The sequence below is a fragment of the Pieris rapae genome, chromosome 6, assembly GCF_905147795.1.
Source record: "Pieris rapae chromosome 6, ilPieRapa1.1, whole genome shotgun sequence".
Lineage (NCBI taxonomy): Eukaryota > Metazoa > Arthropoda > Insecta > Lepidoptera > Pieridae > Pieris > Pieris rapae.
Window position 1 is genome coordinate 6,658,543 of NC_059514.1, and position 14,649 is coordinate 6,673,191.

The 14,649-nt window shown below is 32.2% G+C and overlaps 1 protein-coding gene across 8 annotated transcripts in view; it reads right to left on the bottom strand.

Annotated features, from left to right (window-relative positions):
* LOC110992402 (protein sprint) overlaps window positions 1-14,649 on the bottom strand; it is a 158,477-nt gene that overhangs the window by 56,422 nt on the left and 87,406 nt on the right. The gene's annotated exons all lie outside the window — the stretch shown is intronic.

Sequence of the window (14,649 nt, forward strand, 5' to 3'; positions counted from 1 at the left end):
AAATATGTTTTTTTATTTATGCAAAAGGATTAGATTATAGTAAAATTATAGTATTATAACTGAACAAAACGAGTTTTATTATGTTACAACTATTTACTTATAATTTACAATTATATTTTTTTGACGTTGCCCGTGCTTTGGTCTTACATCTTACACTGTAAATAGATTTATGAATCACCGTTTTTCCTGTTGGTAACGCTATTATCCTTATTCAATAGAATCATCTGTATACTTAAAATTAAACAAATGAAAGTACATATCTATATATATAAAATAAAGTCGTGTTAGTTACACCACTTATAACTCAAGAACGGAAGAACAGATTTGGGTGAAAATTGGTATGGAGGTAGCTTAGAGCCAGGAGACGGACATAGGATACTTTTTATCCCGTTCGACAGCGTTCCCGTGGGACTTGACATGAAACGTCAGTCACTATAAAACAAAAAAGTATCATACTTGGAATAATAAAACGCAAATGATAGCTATGTAATTGACGTATAATGACAGCTATGTAATGACGTATATATGACAATTTGATATTTGTAAGAAATAAATGTTCAAAATATTTCTATTAAATAAATAATTAAATGTAATGATAGTGCAATTGCCCATTCGTATAAACAGTGAAGAGAACTATAAAACTCGGTATGGTCGTATGTATACAGTTCATCCAAAGAATGATGAATGTTTCTATTTGTTGTTGTTGTCGAATGACGCATTTAATCGAGTATTGGAACGGGAACGTGAATATGATCACCAGGAATTAGATTTAGTAGTTCAAACGAATGTACCCTGTTGAATTACCAACAAAAGGAAGTATATGATACTTTAATGAAGGCAAACGATGATGAAAATGGTGCTTTATATTTCCTAGATGCCGTTGGTGGAACTGGCAAGACATTCCTCATGTCATTAGTTTTAGCAACTGTTCGGGCGAGATCCAACATAGCGATTGCAGTTGCTTCTTTTGAAATAGCAGCCACATTGTCATGACAACAAACATGAGAGTTACATTGCTTAGTGATAAATCTGCTGAAGATTTCTCGGAGCAATTGCAAAATGGTCAAGTACCTGTCGATGAATGGAATCAAAAGACGAACTTATCAACAATGTATTTCCAAACATTACCTATTTCTAACTACAAAATAATGAATGGTTGAGTGAGCGAGCAATTTTAGCGGCTAAGAATAAAGATGTAAATGACCTGAACTACATAATTCAAAATAAGATCATTGGAACAATGCATTCATTCAAGTCAATTGACTGCGTCACAAATGAAGATGAAGCCACCAACTATCCAATTGAAATTTTAAACTCTTTGGACGTGCCTGGCTTACCTACCACCGCACAATTTACGCCTAAAGGTTGGCTCCGTAGTAATCATGCTTCTAAACATAAACCAACCAAAACTGTGCAACGGTATGCGTTTAGTGGTTAAAAAATTGAAGAACAATGTAATTTGCGCTACGATAATGATAGGAAAATTCACAGGTGAGGAAGTTCTTATTCCGAGGATCCCGATGATCCCAACCGATATGCCGTTTGAATTTAAAAGACTTCAATTTCCGATACGTCTTGCATTTGCCATGACCATCAACAAATCACAAGGCCAATCCTTAAAAGTTTGTGGTTTAAATCTAGAACATTCATGTTTTTCCCATGGTCAATTATACGTGGCATGTTCACGGGTCGGAAGACGATCAGCGTTGTTTGTTTTTGCGCCTGATAATAAAACAAAAAATGTCGTGTATCACAAGGTACTTAAGTGAAGAGCAACCTATGTACTAAAATACAGAAATAATAATGAATGATTAATGTAGGTATTTAATTTTTTTGTATTTTTTCCAATAAAAAAAACCAAACTGCTTATTTATTGCCATTAAGGCGGAACAAAGTTCGCCGGGTCAGCTTGTTTATTATAAAAAGCGCGTAGTAAATAGGAATTGTATTTACATAAATGCTCTGCTTCTCTTCCCGTACACGTTATACCTATTTCTAAATCCACTAGCTGACGTCCATGCATTTCTTTTAGCATAGAAGCTATAAAATGCATTTCCTACATGGATCTGAGTCATCAGTGTCTTAATTATAGATATTTTATGAGAACAACTCTACACTAAGAAGAGTATTTTTGTCCAAGTGATTTTTGTCTATTTTTATTCATTATATGAATTATTGTACTTGTAGCTATAATATATATTAAATGTACGACTTCAGGAATTTGGGCCAATAGAGCCCATCATAATGTGTTTTAGTTAAACTTTCAAGCTTTATAAATTAACTTACACTAAGAAGAATAATAATAATAATATGTAAATCATCATAATCATAATAAATCATATAATAAAAACAATCATAATGTGCTGAATTTCATATATTTAAAATTATTTTGTTTTACCTTTGTTTTTGTTGCAGTAATCAGAATGTAAATGTTACCTGTAACAAAAAATATGATTAAATAAATAATACTGAAGATCTATTTGAAGAAGTTAAAGCTTAGCTTTTGTACCTAATCTTCATCCCACGGGAAGGGTGAGGTTGAATTAATTCCCAACTTCATAATTCCTCGACTTATATATTATGTTTTGGCTACTGGCGCTGAATAGGAAATAATGTTTTCCTAAGGAATATAAAGTCTTTATTCTGTATGTTCGATGTTTTATAGGTTCAGTTATTAAGCAACTTAATAATAATATTAGAATTACTTATTAACACTTACTAGCGTGTTTTCACGACATTTTAAAAATATTTTGTTATAATAATTTATATTGCCATTACATCCCAAATCAGTCAATGCTAATACAACAACTTTAAATATTAATTAATTTAATACCGGACCCGTATTGTTGGAAAATAAGTGAACAAAAAAATAAATCTTTCCTCTGCATAATATACGTAAAGATCACGAGCACCATCATTCAAAGCGAAATCTCTTTCGAATCAACCCTATTCAATTTGTCGTGTGTTTCTTGTGAATTCGCACCATAAGCAGTGACGCAACAAAAAAATAGAAAGGCAAGTGTGAAACACTTAAGATTTATAGGCTCTTAACGAGAACGGATTGTAGGGCAGTGGACCCTTTGAAGTTTGTTTACTAACATCGTGATTGACATTACTTCATGTACGATCAAAGTCACATTGTGCGGAATGGTGTCATTATTTGCGCAAATGCTTTTAATTATAATAATAAAATTATCATTTACACGATCTTTCTTTTTATTTATATTTATGTGGTACAAAAATCCAAATTTCTTCTCACATATTTACATTACATAGTACAAATAATTTGTATTGTTTAAATAATTGGAAAACTAATACAGTAATACCAATAAAAAAATTACTTAAAAAAAACAATTGTGTTTCAATATATTTCGTGGTTGTAATTTTTTTTTCTAATAGGCTAGTAGGTGATCGGCTTTCTCTGCCTTTTTGGGTCTTAGTCATGGCGGTTTCCTCCTTCGTACAAGAGTGTTAAATGCGCAATAGACAGAAAGTTCATTGGTACACATCCGGGGATCGAACCTACGTCCTCATAAGAATCGCACGCTGAATTCTAAGCTAACACCGCTGTTTTCCACTAGCCCTTGTCGTAATAACCGGAAAATAAATCAAACCAAACCCAGGGTGGGTTTGATTTCTGGCGAAACAATAATCGTTTCATGTCGGTATGTTAATCACAAGTTTGCCTTAAAAATGAGGAATAAAATAGACCGAGATTTGTATCTGCTAAATTGCGCATTCCGGAACTTCAGAGTTAAACAATGTTAAGCAGTAAAAACACTTCTCTTGGGACCGTAACTTATAACAAATGTTTGAAACAATGCCTCTTTCCCTACACTTCCTTAAAAAGGGTCATTTTTAGTTTTAAAACTAACCCGATTTGTTACTTAACGTATCCCTTTGTCTCAAATAGACATGACATTATTGAATTCGGTTGTAAGGTCGTTGACCCGTGTTACAATCTTATAATATCGCTTCGATACGCTCCGTGAACTGTGGATTAGCGATGCGTGAGTCTAAGATAATATGAATGTTTCATTTGTCATCTTTTAGTGGCATAATATGAGAATGATCTGGGATCAAAATGTAATGAAAAAACCTAATATATTGATTTATATATTGGCATTTACATCCCTTTGGAAGAGAATATCATCCGTTATTTTATTCAACTACTAAAAACCAACACAAACTAACATATTATATTAACTAAAATAAAAAAAAAACAAACTAAAATACGAAAATTTGTTAAGATCATTTAAGAAATTTAACGTTGTAATTTTATTGTTATAAAAAACTTAGAGGTCATAATGGTACGTTTTACATGCGAGAGTATTTTTATATGAATAATATTCAAATTACACTTTTGAATAAATTACATATGTGATGCGTAATTAAAACATCCGCTCAAAGGAAGTATTAGCAGATAATAGTATTAGCATTATTTATCATTATGCAAACACATCTAGATTTCCTGTCAAATTTGACATAACATATTATCTTACGAAAGGGAAGTTAGGATTCGCAAAGAAAATTGTATGAGGATTTTTCGATCCATATTTTCATTTTTCTGTAAATGATTATTAATAAGACATTAATGAGTCGTACAATATTTACCGAATCAATGGATTTTAAACATAAAACAGAACAAAAAATGCCAAGTCCGTTTTGCTGTCTTATTTTGGAAAAACATGACCAGATTCCGATGTGATTCGTAAATCAAATTATCCAGGTAACTTGCCCTTTACCATACCGTAAAAAAATCATAAAAATATGGTAGTTTAGTCACATTCACCAGAAAATAAATACGTAAAAAGTAATATAGCAATAACGAGAATCTGGCTATGTAATTAATTCATAGAATCGTTTTCCTCAGGACACGTTCTATTTTAAAATTCTCAAGAAGCAAAATAAAAAATGCTAAGCGCGAATTGAAATTCCCGAACCGTTTTTGGAGATTGAAGAGGCTTTTATGGAAATGGAGTGCGTGCATCGGCCGATACTACGATAGGCGTACGGTATTACGCTACCGATTTAAATATTTACACCTCCCCCCACATTTAGGTACACCTGATGTTCAATATCACTACGCCGTGTTGCTTTCATCGCAGACTATTATGCAAATTGTATTAAATACCTATTTAACTTAGAGGCTCGTTTACCGCCATAACTTATGAACAGCCAACCGGTTTAGGTGCTTCGTGGTGCTATTTATCAGGTTATACAATTTGTATATATTGTGTAAGTGGTATGTAGTAATAGAGGCAAACGACCTTTGAATGTGTATCAAAAATTATACACTTAACAGAACTGCCATAGTTGATACAGATATAATACTAAGTAACAACTGCATAAATTAAAAAAATATATTAAACTAGCGGATCCGACAGACGTTGTCCTGTCTACACGTCTTTAATTTCAAAATTTCAATTTTTAATAAGCCATTTTGATGAAAATTATTATTAAAATGTTATGACAATATCTAACGATCCAGCACATGGTCACACACGATATAACACAATGATAACAAAACTTTTTTTAAATTTCGGGACAGACTAAAATTAAAATTAAATATTATTTAAAATTTGACACTGCGATGGTAGCGCCGTCTGTCGGATCCAATGTAAAACATTCCAAAATCAACAACAACTAATAAATTGAAAATTAATTAAAAAAACATTGTCCAGCGGACAAAATTGTGAATCTAAACCATTCCCAGATCCCCTTGAACACACACAAAAAATTTCGTCTAAATCGGTCCAGTCGTTTAGGAGGAGTTCAGTCACATACACACGCACACAAGAAATATATATATTAAGATATAATTATATATTATATAATTATATTTCCGCAAAAAATTCAAATATCGAATCACCAAAATGGTCAAGCCGAGCCCAATTAAATCGAAAGTGGACTCATATTACATTGCATCATTAGCATGCATAATTTTTCAACAGTCCCGTTTGCATGCATAAATTATTCATGGTGCCGATTGTTGTACTGCGACAAAACTATGCAAACGAATGGCTGATACGAAATAAAAGCTTTTACAACGGATACTCGATGTGCAATTCATAAATCATGGCGCTTTACTGATTTACATTTCAATTTCAATAAGGAATAGCCATCAGTTTTATATGCAAAAAACAATATTATGCATGTCAATTGTCAAACCAGTAAAAAAAATTAAAATAAGTCACAACACCCATAAAGATGACCATGTTATAATATATTTATAATTTTACCCTTGTTATAAGTTATAAGTTAATAAGGATTTAATTATTAAAGGATTTAGAAATAACTAAATATCCTTTAATTATTACAAACAACAAATGAAAACTGACTTAAATTTTGATGAATCTTTGATTTAGAATAAAACAGGAAGTTACGGAAACAGTTCAATTAAATCGCTTAGGAAATCAGTATGGTTATTAAATATGCGTCCCTCCGACCGATAGTACCTACCCATGTTTGATTTAGAATTGTTACTTCCGTTTAGATTTGAATACTAAGAATTATTGCCACTAACAGCTTCGAATTCCGAATAGCAATTTAATCGGAACCCTCTAAGATATTTCAATCTCTTGCTAAGGCGAAAACACACGAAATATATATATTTTATAGAACCAGTAGTGAGAAATGGATATTGTTGCGGTATGAAAGTAATAAATATTTAAAAATGTTATTTTTTAACTTATTCTTCTGTATTCTGTAAAAATACTTTTTAGGTTTTAGGTAGGTGGGCTCAATTTTCGCAACTAGACTCGAATTTTGTCCGTTTTGCGTAAAGCCCTGGCTACTTAAGCCAGCCCAGCTCCTTCCAGAAGCACAGAAGTCTCCTGGGTACTTCACAGGCTTCACGGAGCGACCTCACTGTTCCGAGGATTTTCGTACGTTGTTTAGCCACAGCCTCGCAATCCAGGACTGTACAAATACATATTCTTATTGTGTATAAGATTTTTCATAATCACGAAAAACACCGTATTCTAGATTGTATCGCTACAATAAAATATGTTTATTTATCTGTCAGCCTTTCTACGAGTATGATATCTAATAAGGTATTAGTTTAATGTGCACCGCTCTTATAGACGAACGTTAACTAATCTAGCATTATCTCATATATAATATAATTACCATCGATAATAAAGAGCTTGATAAATTAAATTATGATTATTAATTGGACTAGGATTCTTTGCAATAAACATAGAAAATAAAGCCATTCCAACACTCATTACACGATAATACATACATCCCGACAACAAAATATAACCATAATTCTTCTGAATGAAAAAAGAGTCTAATAAAAAGAAAATTATAGAAAACCATGACTGCGGAGGCTGTATTTTCAATGGCTGCTAATGAAGCTAACGGAACCTTCCTACATTTGATTCAATTACATTATCATTCTGGCATTGATACGTGCATTTTTAGAGGTCATTGACCTAACTATTGTTTATCCAGTTGCAACATGATATTTTACAATGCATTACGTAAACATTTTTTAGTTACTTAGGTATTTTATAAATTAACGCTGGGTGACCAATAATTTCTGTATATTTTTTTTGTTATGTGCCTTGATGAAATATGTCTCCTACTAAAGTATTTAACATAATAAAAACTATATAAAAAATAATCCCAAAAATGCATACTTATATAGTAATCAGGTAAAAATAGAATATTAAAATTTTCAATCGTATCGTTGTCTAAAATTGGTTTTTCATTAACACACATCAAGTAAATATAGGCAGAGTAATATCAATTTACGTTTGAACGTTGATTTAATAATCGAAATCACTGCAGCATTCAAAGTGCAATTTCGTTATGGGGGATGATATTGAATCCGTGAAATGTATTTGGCTATACTCTGGGGATAATACGCCAAACCGAATCAACTTTCCACTCGTATACGTTCATTGTGGAAAAGCCGTTCGGGAAATTCAGAAACGATTTATAAGTGGTGTTATCAAAAATTGGACTCTTAGCATTGTAAGGTGATTTTAAATGTAAACCAAATTTTCTAAGTTTAATATCTAATACATATGCTAGAGATGTGTAGGAAAGACAGTAAATCTACCACAAGATTAAGTAAAACATTAACATCTGACTAACGATTTACCCCTGCTCGTCGCTTCCATATAGAAAACAACATAGATTTTTACGTAAACAGGAATGCTGTGAGATTGTTCATACAAATTATACCGTTTTTTACTATCATGTAAAAAACAGCTCACAAATACACCGCTATAACGGAACAGCTTCAATTCTTACACTTATAAAACAAAATCTGTCTCTTTTCCCCGCGGCATAAACTTAATTTAACAGAATGAAATGGATGAAGTGAAAATTTTTGCAATAATATTGACTAAGTTAAGCAACTTATTTATTTTTGGTTAGGTAAGTTTTAAGAGTATTTTGTTAGAGGCTTGAGCGTCTCTTATCCTATGCGAGATCGTAGGTTCAATCGCTGTGCATCACAGTATAATATAGTACGCCACTATAAACTGTGGACTTACTGTCTATGTGCGCATTTAAAGCTACTCGTACTGTGAAGGATATAATATCATGAGGAAACCGGCTTGCTTAGACCGAAAAAAATTACTGCGTGACTCAAAGAAGAAGAGAGAGAAGAAAAAACAAATAATCACGAAATAGATTCAGAAATCGTTTAATTGTTATTACATCATGGATATTCTTTTCTATATAAAAATATCAACTTGTATACAGACTCAATTATTTAATACATACATAGGTAGGCAGTAGGCGAGGGTTCATTAAAGAGTGAACCAATATGAAATTTCAATCAAAGCCCGCGAATAATCCAAACATTATTAAATTGTATGCATATCCCAGTTGTTTAATATCCGACCAGACAATTAGGGTTGTCCAGGGAATAGCCGTCAATCAGATGTGGTTTCGATCCTTACCGGAAGGGTCAGCCCTGGTATTCAATATTGGAATTATATGAATGCTTATAAGTATGCTTTGCGGTTTTGGATTACCGTCGAATGTTTCAAAGGGTTGCTTTTGTCAGGTTTCTTTTCAATATTGGTATTCTCTTACAAAGCTAAAATATTTGATATGTATGCAACTCTAAATGGCAGCGTACAACGTATCGCTACTAAACTAATGCAATAGTACAAATTCATGTGCTATTGATAAAAATAAAATAATTAATAGTTTTAGAAATAAGGGTATACGTAATGTGGTCGCTTAAGAAAGACGCGGCAACAATGTAAAAATAAACATTGTTCAGTAATATTTTAATAGAATTTGTCTAGTGGCCTAAGATTATGCGTTTGAACTTCGACAAGGCTTCTACCTAACTACTTGCGGATTAATACTTGCAACAAGCCTGTCTAAAGTTCAGTAAAATTAAATAATAACAGCCCGACAGAGTATGTCAGGCTCAAATTTTCCGTAACAAGGAATTATGTTGACAACCCTCGTAAAAGGCGTAATAAAAGGCGTAATCTTTATTGTTAATATAAAATAGTATAAATCGAAAATACTATTTTATACTGTCTCAAAGTTGCGCGAACCTAATTGCGTCTATACTATCAATTAAGTTCGAAACTGAAAATAAAACAAAGACAGTGTGTCTAGCCTCCAGCGGGTTCGAAACTTAATACCAAAGTGACACTTTCAGCGCTGTAGCGCTTTATTAAGTTATATTTTTACTTACTATTCCGCAAAAACTGATAAAATGTGATAGCTTCGTAATAGACAGGACAGCTTTTAAAAAATTCAAAATATCTTAGTTTTCCGTTTAAGTCAGGCATATCGCATCCCATTAGATTCACAAAGATAAAAAATATAGCTAATGTCATTCATTTTCTTTTTATTAGTAACGGTGTAACCGTGCAGTGTTCTTGCGAGTAGTAAAACTTTCAAGCGCTGTAGGGGCTTTCTCAAACATCGACGTTTGTGGTACAACTATAAAACACCGCTTCAGAAAGCGATCTCTCAATAAAATGGACTAAGTTACGTTGGAAAAGCTTAAGGGGATAGATTCGATCGCTTTGGTCTAGGCTTCGGAGTATTCCTTTTATTACTTGTATCTGAGCACTTTAAGTTTCGAAAAGTTTATTTATGTGATATTTGCTTTATTGGGACGTAGAAATATTGATATAGGTTTGTCTCTTTAGAAAACTATTATGACATGATTCATTTAGAGCGTTTCTATTGAAATTAACACAATAAGGGAGTAATCGAAACTTTGACTTATTTATGATTCCGAATTAGTTTAAAATAAACTTCATTTATCAATATTGAATAGTAATTGAAAAAGGGTTTTGAAAACTAGATGACGACTGACCGTCTGCCGGTTTTCCATTTCCATGGGTAAAAAAAAGAAATAAAGAGGCACGCATATTAACTTTATCTATTCCGATTCGAATCATATCGCCGTTTTCTCTGTGGTGGCAAATCGATGATACAGCCATATACCCGATTGAGGTAAAACATATTGCGTCGTGGTCGTTTAGGCATAAGAAAACCTTAGACATATACATAGACAGTTTCCTGATACAATATCGTGCTTGTGTGCTTGCACAATATAAGTGTCCCAGATTTTTCTGTGTTCATGTTCATGTGTGAGATAATAACGATTTTAGTTCGCACTGGAAAATGAAAGTACTAAATACGAAAGAGGACAGAAATAAGACGTACTGAATTATAAAGACATAAAAGCTAGACGATGCCTAGAACGATAGAAGACTACAACTTGTTTTCTATTCTAGGTTGAAACCTAATGAATAATGTATGGAGTAATCTTGCTTATGGCTTTGTGCTAGAAACATTGTGATCCATCTCAAAGGCTTATGATTTTTGCTGAATCTGTAGCTTGCATCACGATAATAATATTACAATGTTTGAGTCTATATTGCTAGTATAGGTTAGGTTCTTTTAATTAGGAATGAAACGTGATCGAAATTCAAAAAGTTCCCGAATCAATTCAAAAGAACTGTAAAATGACTCCTTTTAATTTTACAACTACAAATGGATAGCGGCAAAAACCTAGCAAATACAATTTTATAAGGATTAAATAAAAAATTATCAATTTAAGAACAAATCGATGTAAATGTTTTAAATTTAGGCGAACACTCCACTTTCGATCAATTATTGTCGACGTCGACGTTAACTGATCGATTGGCAATCGCTTGAATTTAATTTATTCAGTCATCCATTTTAAGAAAGATATTAAGTAATGGATAAAGTGTTAATGGCAAACTATTTTGTGTGGATAAAGAAAAATCTATTTGTAGCAAGACACCACGCATTTTGTTTTGTCTTTGGATTAATGGATATTGTACTGGCTGGAATTATTCACGTTAGTGTTGGTGTATTTTTTAGTATTTTTCTATATCGTATAGTTAACAGTCTGTACAGTCAAGCGTTCTAAATTTAAATAATCCACATTGATTTTTTGAGTCTAACAAACCGGTTTCCTTACAAAGTATGCCTTTGCCATACGAGTGTAAACAAGTACCCGCAGAAAGAAAAAAACTGTGGGACATATTTTAAAGGCACGACTGACATGAGAATCACACAACCACTTAAATCATTTCACGGTATAATTTAAAATTTGCTACCGAAAATTATATTTACTATAATAGGGTTACTAAAGTACCTACTATTGCTATACCACAGTTTATTATGATATTTTAGTTTAAGGTGAAGACAATGAGCATCCGACTACTTGTAGAACGGGACTCGTGCGCTCTTTTTAATTAGCATACAATAACTCTTTACTAACCAAGTTTAAAATTATTCATATCATACCTGTCCTCATTTAAGATATTAGACCACAAATACTTTAATAGTAGTGAATTACACAAGACTCAATCAACACGTACGTGATTTATACAATGCTTATACACTTGATTTCGCTTCAAAATATGATTTTGAAGCACGGACCCGTATAGTTTACCAGAAACCCAGTTACAATAATTTGTTTGTTTTTAAATTTGTTTCAGTTGTCAGCGGAGGTAGGCTCGCTAGCTAGTCTAGGAGAATCATAAAGGGAGATTCTTTATAGATATTAAACGAACATTAAAATAGTTTATTAATTCAACTAGCGACCTTTGAAAAAAAATATAATTATTTCTCTTGTTTAGGATATAGATGTTCAAAGAAAGTCTGATTAGATTATTTCTGAAATACATTGATTGAATCTCCTTTGTTCTATTAAAGCGGTATGTACGGGTCTTAATTAATGCCTGCAGCAATCGCCTTTATCTTCTGATTGACTGTTTTTACTGCATCCCTATGCACCTTCACGCCATTTCGACCTTTTTTACGCTTATATAAACACGATTTTTGCGTGAATTTATGCAGTGATAATGGGGAAGGGAAGGGAAACATGTGCGTTTGACTGAAACAATGTAGCAATATTGGTGAATTGATTGGAAAACGATGTTGCAAAAATTACAATTTGAATAATTCAGGTCCGGGATTTTACGGATTTGTTGACTGCCTTTGTTTGTTCTATTATGGGTTTGTATTTATATAATGAACAAATTAACTAGCGTTTTATTAGTAATTGATAGTGACTTTGCTTGAATAATATTTTCCTAGAACTCTAAGCAATAAATGCACCATCTGTAGAAATTATGAGTTAATACCTTTTGATACTTGCCCGAACTAGTATTTTATACGAAACTCTGAACATTATTAAAAGCTTGGTTAAAAATAAGGGAAAGTCTTGTCACGTAACATACTGAAGATCCTTTTTATTCTGAAACGTATATACTAACTAGAAAAAAACCTTTTGACCTTAACACGCATGTTAAGCGGCACTGAGGCGTGATCACTTTATAGTAATTAGTGGCGCCAATTGGCAAGTCAATGAACATTGGACATACACATTCCACACGCAAACCATTTTGAATAAGCAGAAAGGAATGAATGAAATGTATACATATTGTATTAAAATCAATATGAAACTACCAGTCTGCTTTCAATGACTAACCAATCCAGTGAAACTATAGAACTGACATGTTACTTTGGTAAGAATTCCTATTTCCTGTTGGTTGTCGCATGCACCTAATTAGATTGTAGGTTGGAAATGTACTTTTAAAGAATATTAAAACAATGCAGAGCTGAATATTATGTGATAATATGATTTATTAAAATTATTTATTTACTATTAAAAATATTTTAAAATATTTAAAAGTATTGTTATAATTTAAGTGATTATGCGACCCAAAATGTATCTTGGCCTCCTAAACAAAAAACCATCGCTCCCTTTCAGCAGGTCTCACAGTCAGCAGCAGTGTGTCAGTGAGTGAACAATTTACATTATACGTATAGAACGTTTTTATAGATGGGAATTATTTAAATGAAAGAGGGTTATTCATTTGTTAATACTGTCTTCACGACGACACAATAAATAAATGCAAGTAACTGTTATGTCTGCGTGACAAATATAAAAGTGCTGTTTAATTTTGAGTGTCACTTATATATAGCATTTTCTTTACATCGTGCAATAAAATATTTGTAAAATATAAATCAATATTGTATCTGAATATTCCAATTAAGTAATTACAGTTAAAATCATAATAATAGTTTTTATTTATTTGTTGCCAAAAACAGATTTCAGAACAAAGACGTGTCCCAGGCTCCTGGTGTGATGAGAACTATATTTCAGAACCCTGTGACCTATTTCCATGGCTAGTAACTTCGAGAAGGATTAGAACAATTTAAATAAACAAAAAATTTAATCATGAAACATTAAAAATCTTGTTCCATTTTGTTAATAGACATGCTCCTAATTATATTCAAATTGTTTTGAATGTTCCGGTGTAATTATCAGTGTGCGTGTAATTTAAGTAACCATTCGAATGAATTAGAGACTATTATACCGATCGTAATGCTCATTGACACTGGCTTGTTAAAAGAGAAAATGCAGCCGTAAATTACACTGAAGAGTTTAGATGTAATATTACATTTATAATTTGTAACGTAAGACACACGAAGAGCCAATTTCTTTATAAGACATTCATTTACAGCTTTACCAATAGAATAACAATTATACAAATCAAAACATGGCCCATTTCACTCGTGTTAATTTGATGGCCTTACGCCCGAACCCAATAATTAATCCACAATCACAGATTGAAAACAATCTGAGATCAGACCATGACAGTCGATCGATCTCCTATCTGCGTCCCGATAACCAAACCCTACGAAGAAAATCCATTTTTGGCGATGGATAGAATGCAATCTCTTCGCTCTTTACACTCATATTTGATAATCAATATAAACCAAATAAAGTACATAAAACCGTACAAATAATATTAAAATATACCTACATTTCTATGTTTAAAACATATCAAATAGCGATTTAATTATTTTAATAAAGGGTGTAAGTTAAACTTAAGATAGGATATTGGCACAGTTGAACTGTAATTTTCATACAAAGATCTATCCACATACACCGATCCGATCGATTTGTTATTGGCACACTTTAATCAATATTTGGATTAAGATGGTAAAAATGGATTGAGATATGGGTTTATGGGTATATGGGTTTGAGCGTTAGTCGATAAATCCCAACACATAAATATTTTTTCCATAAAGAACCAGTAAGCCCTGAGAGATTCATCAAAAAACCATGTCAGTTTAAAAATTTGAATAAAACAAATATAAGTA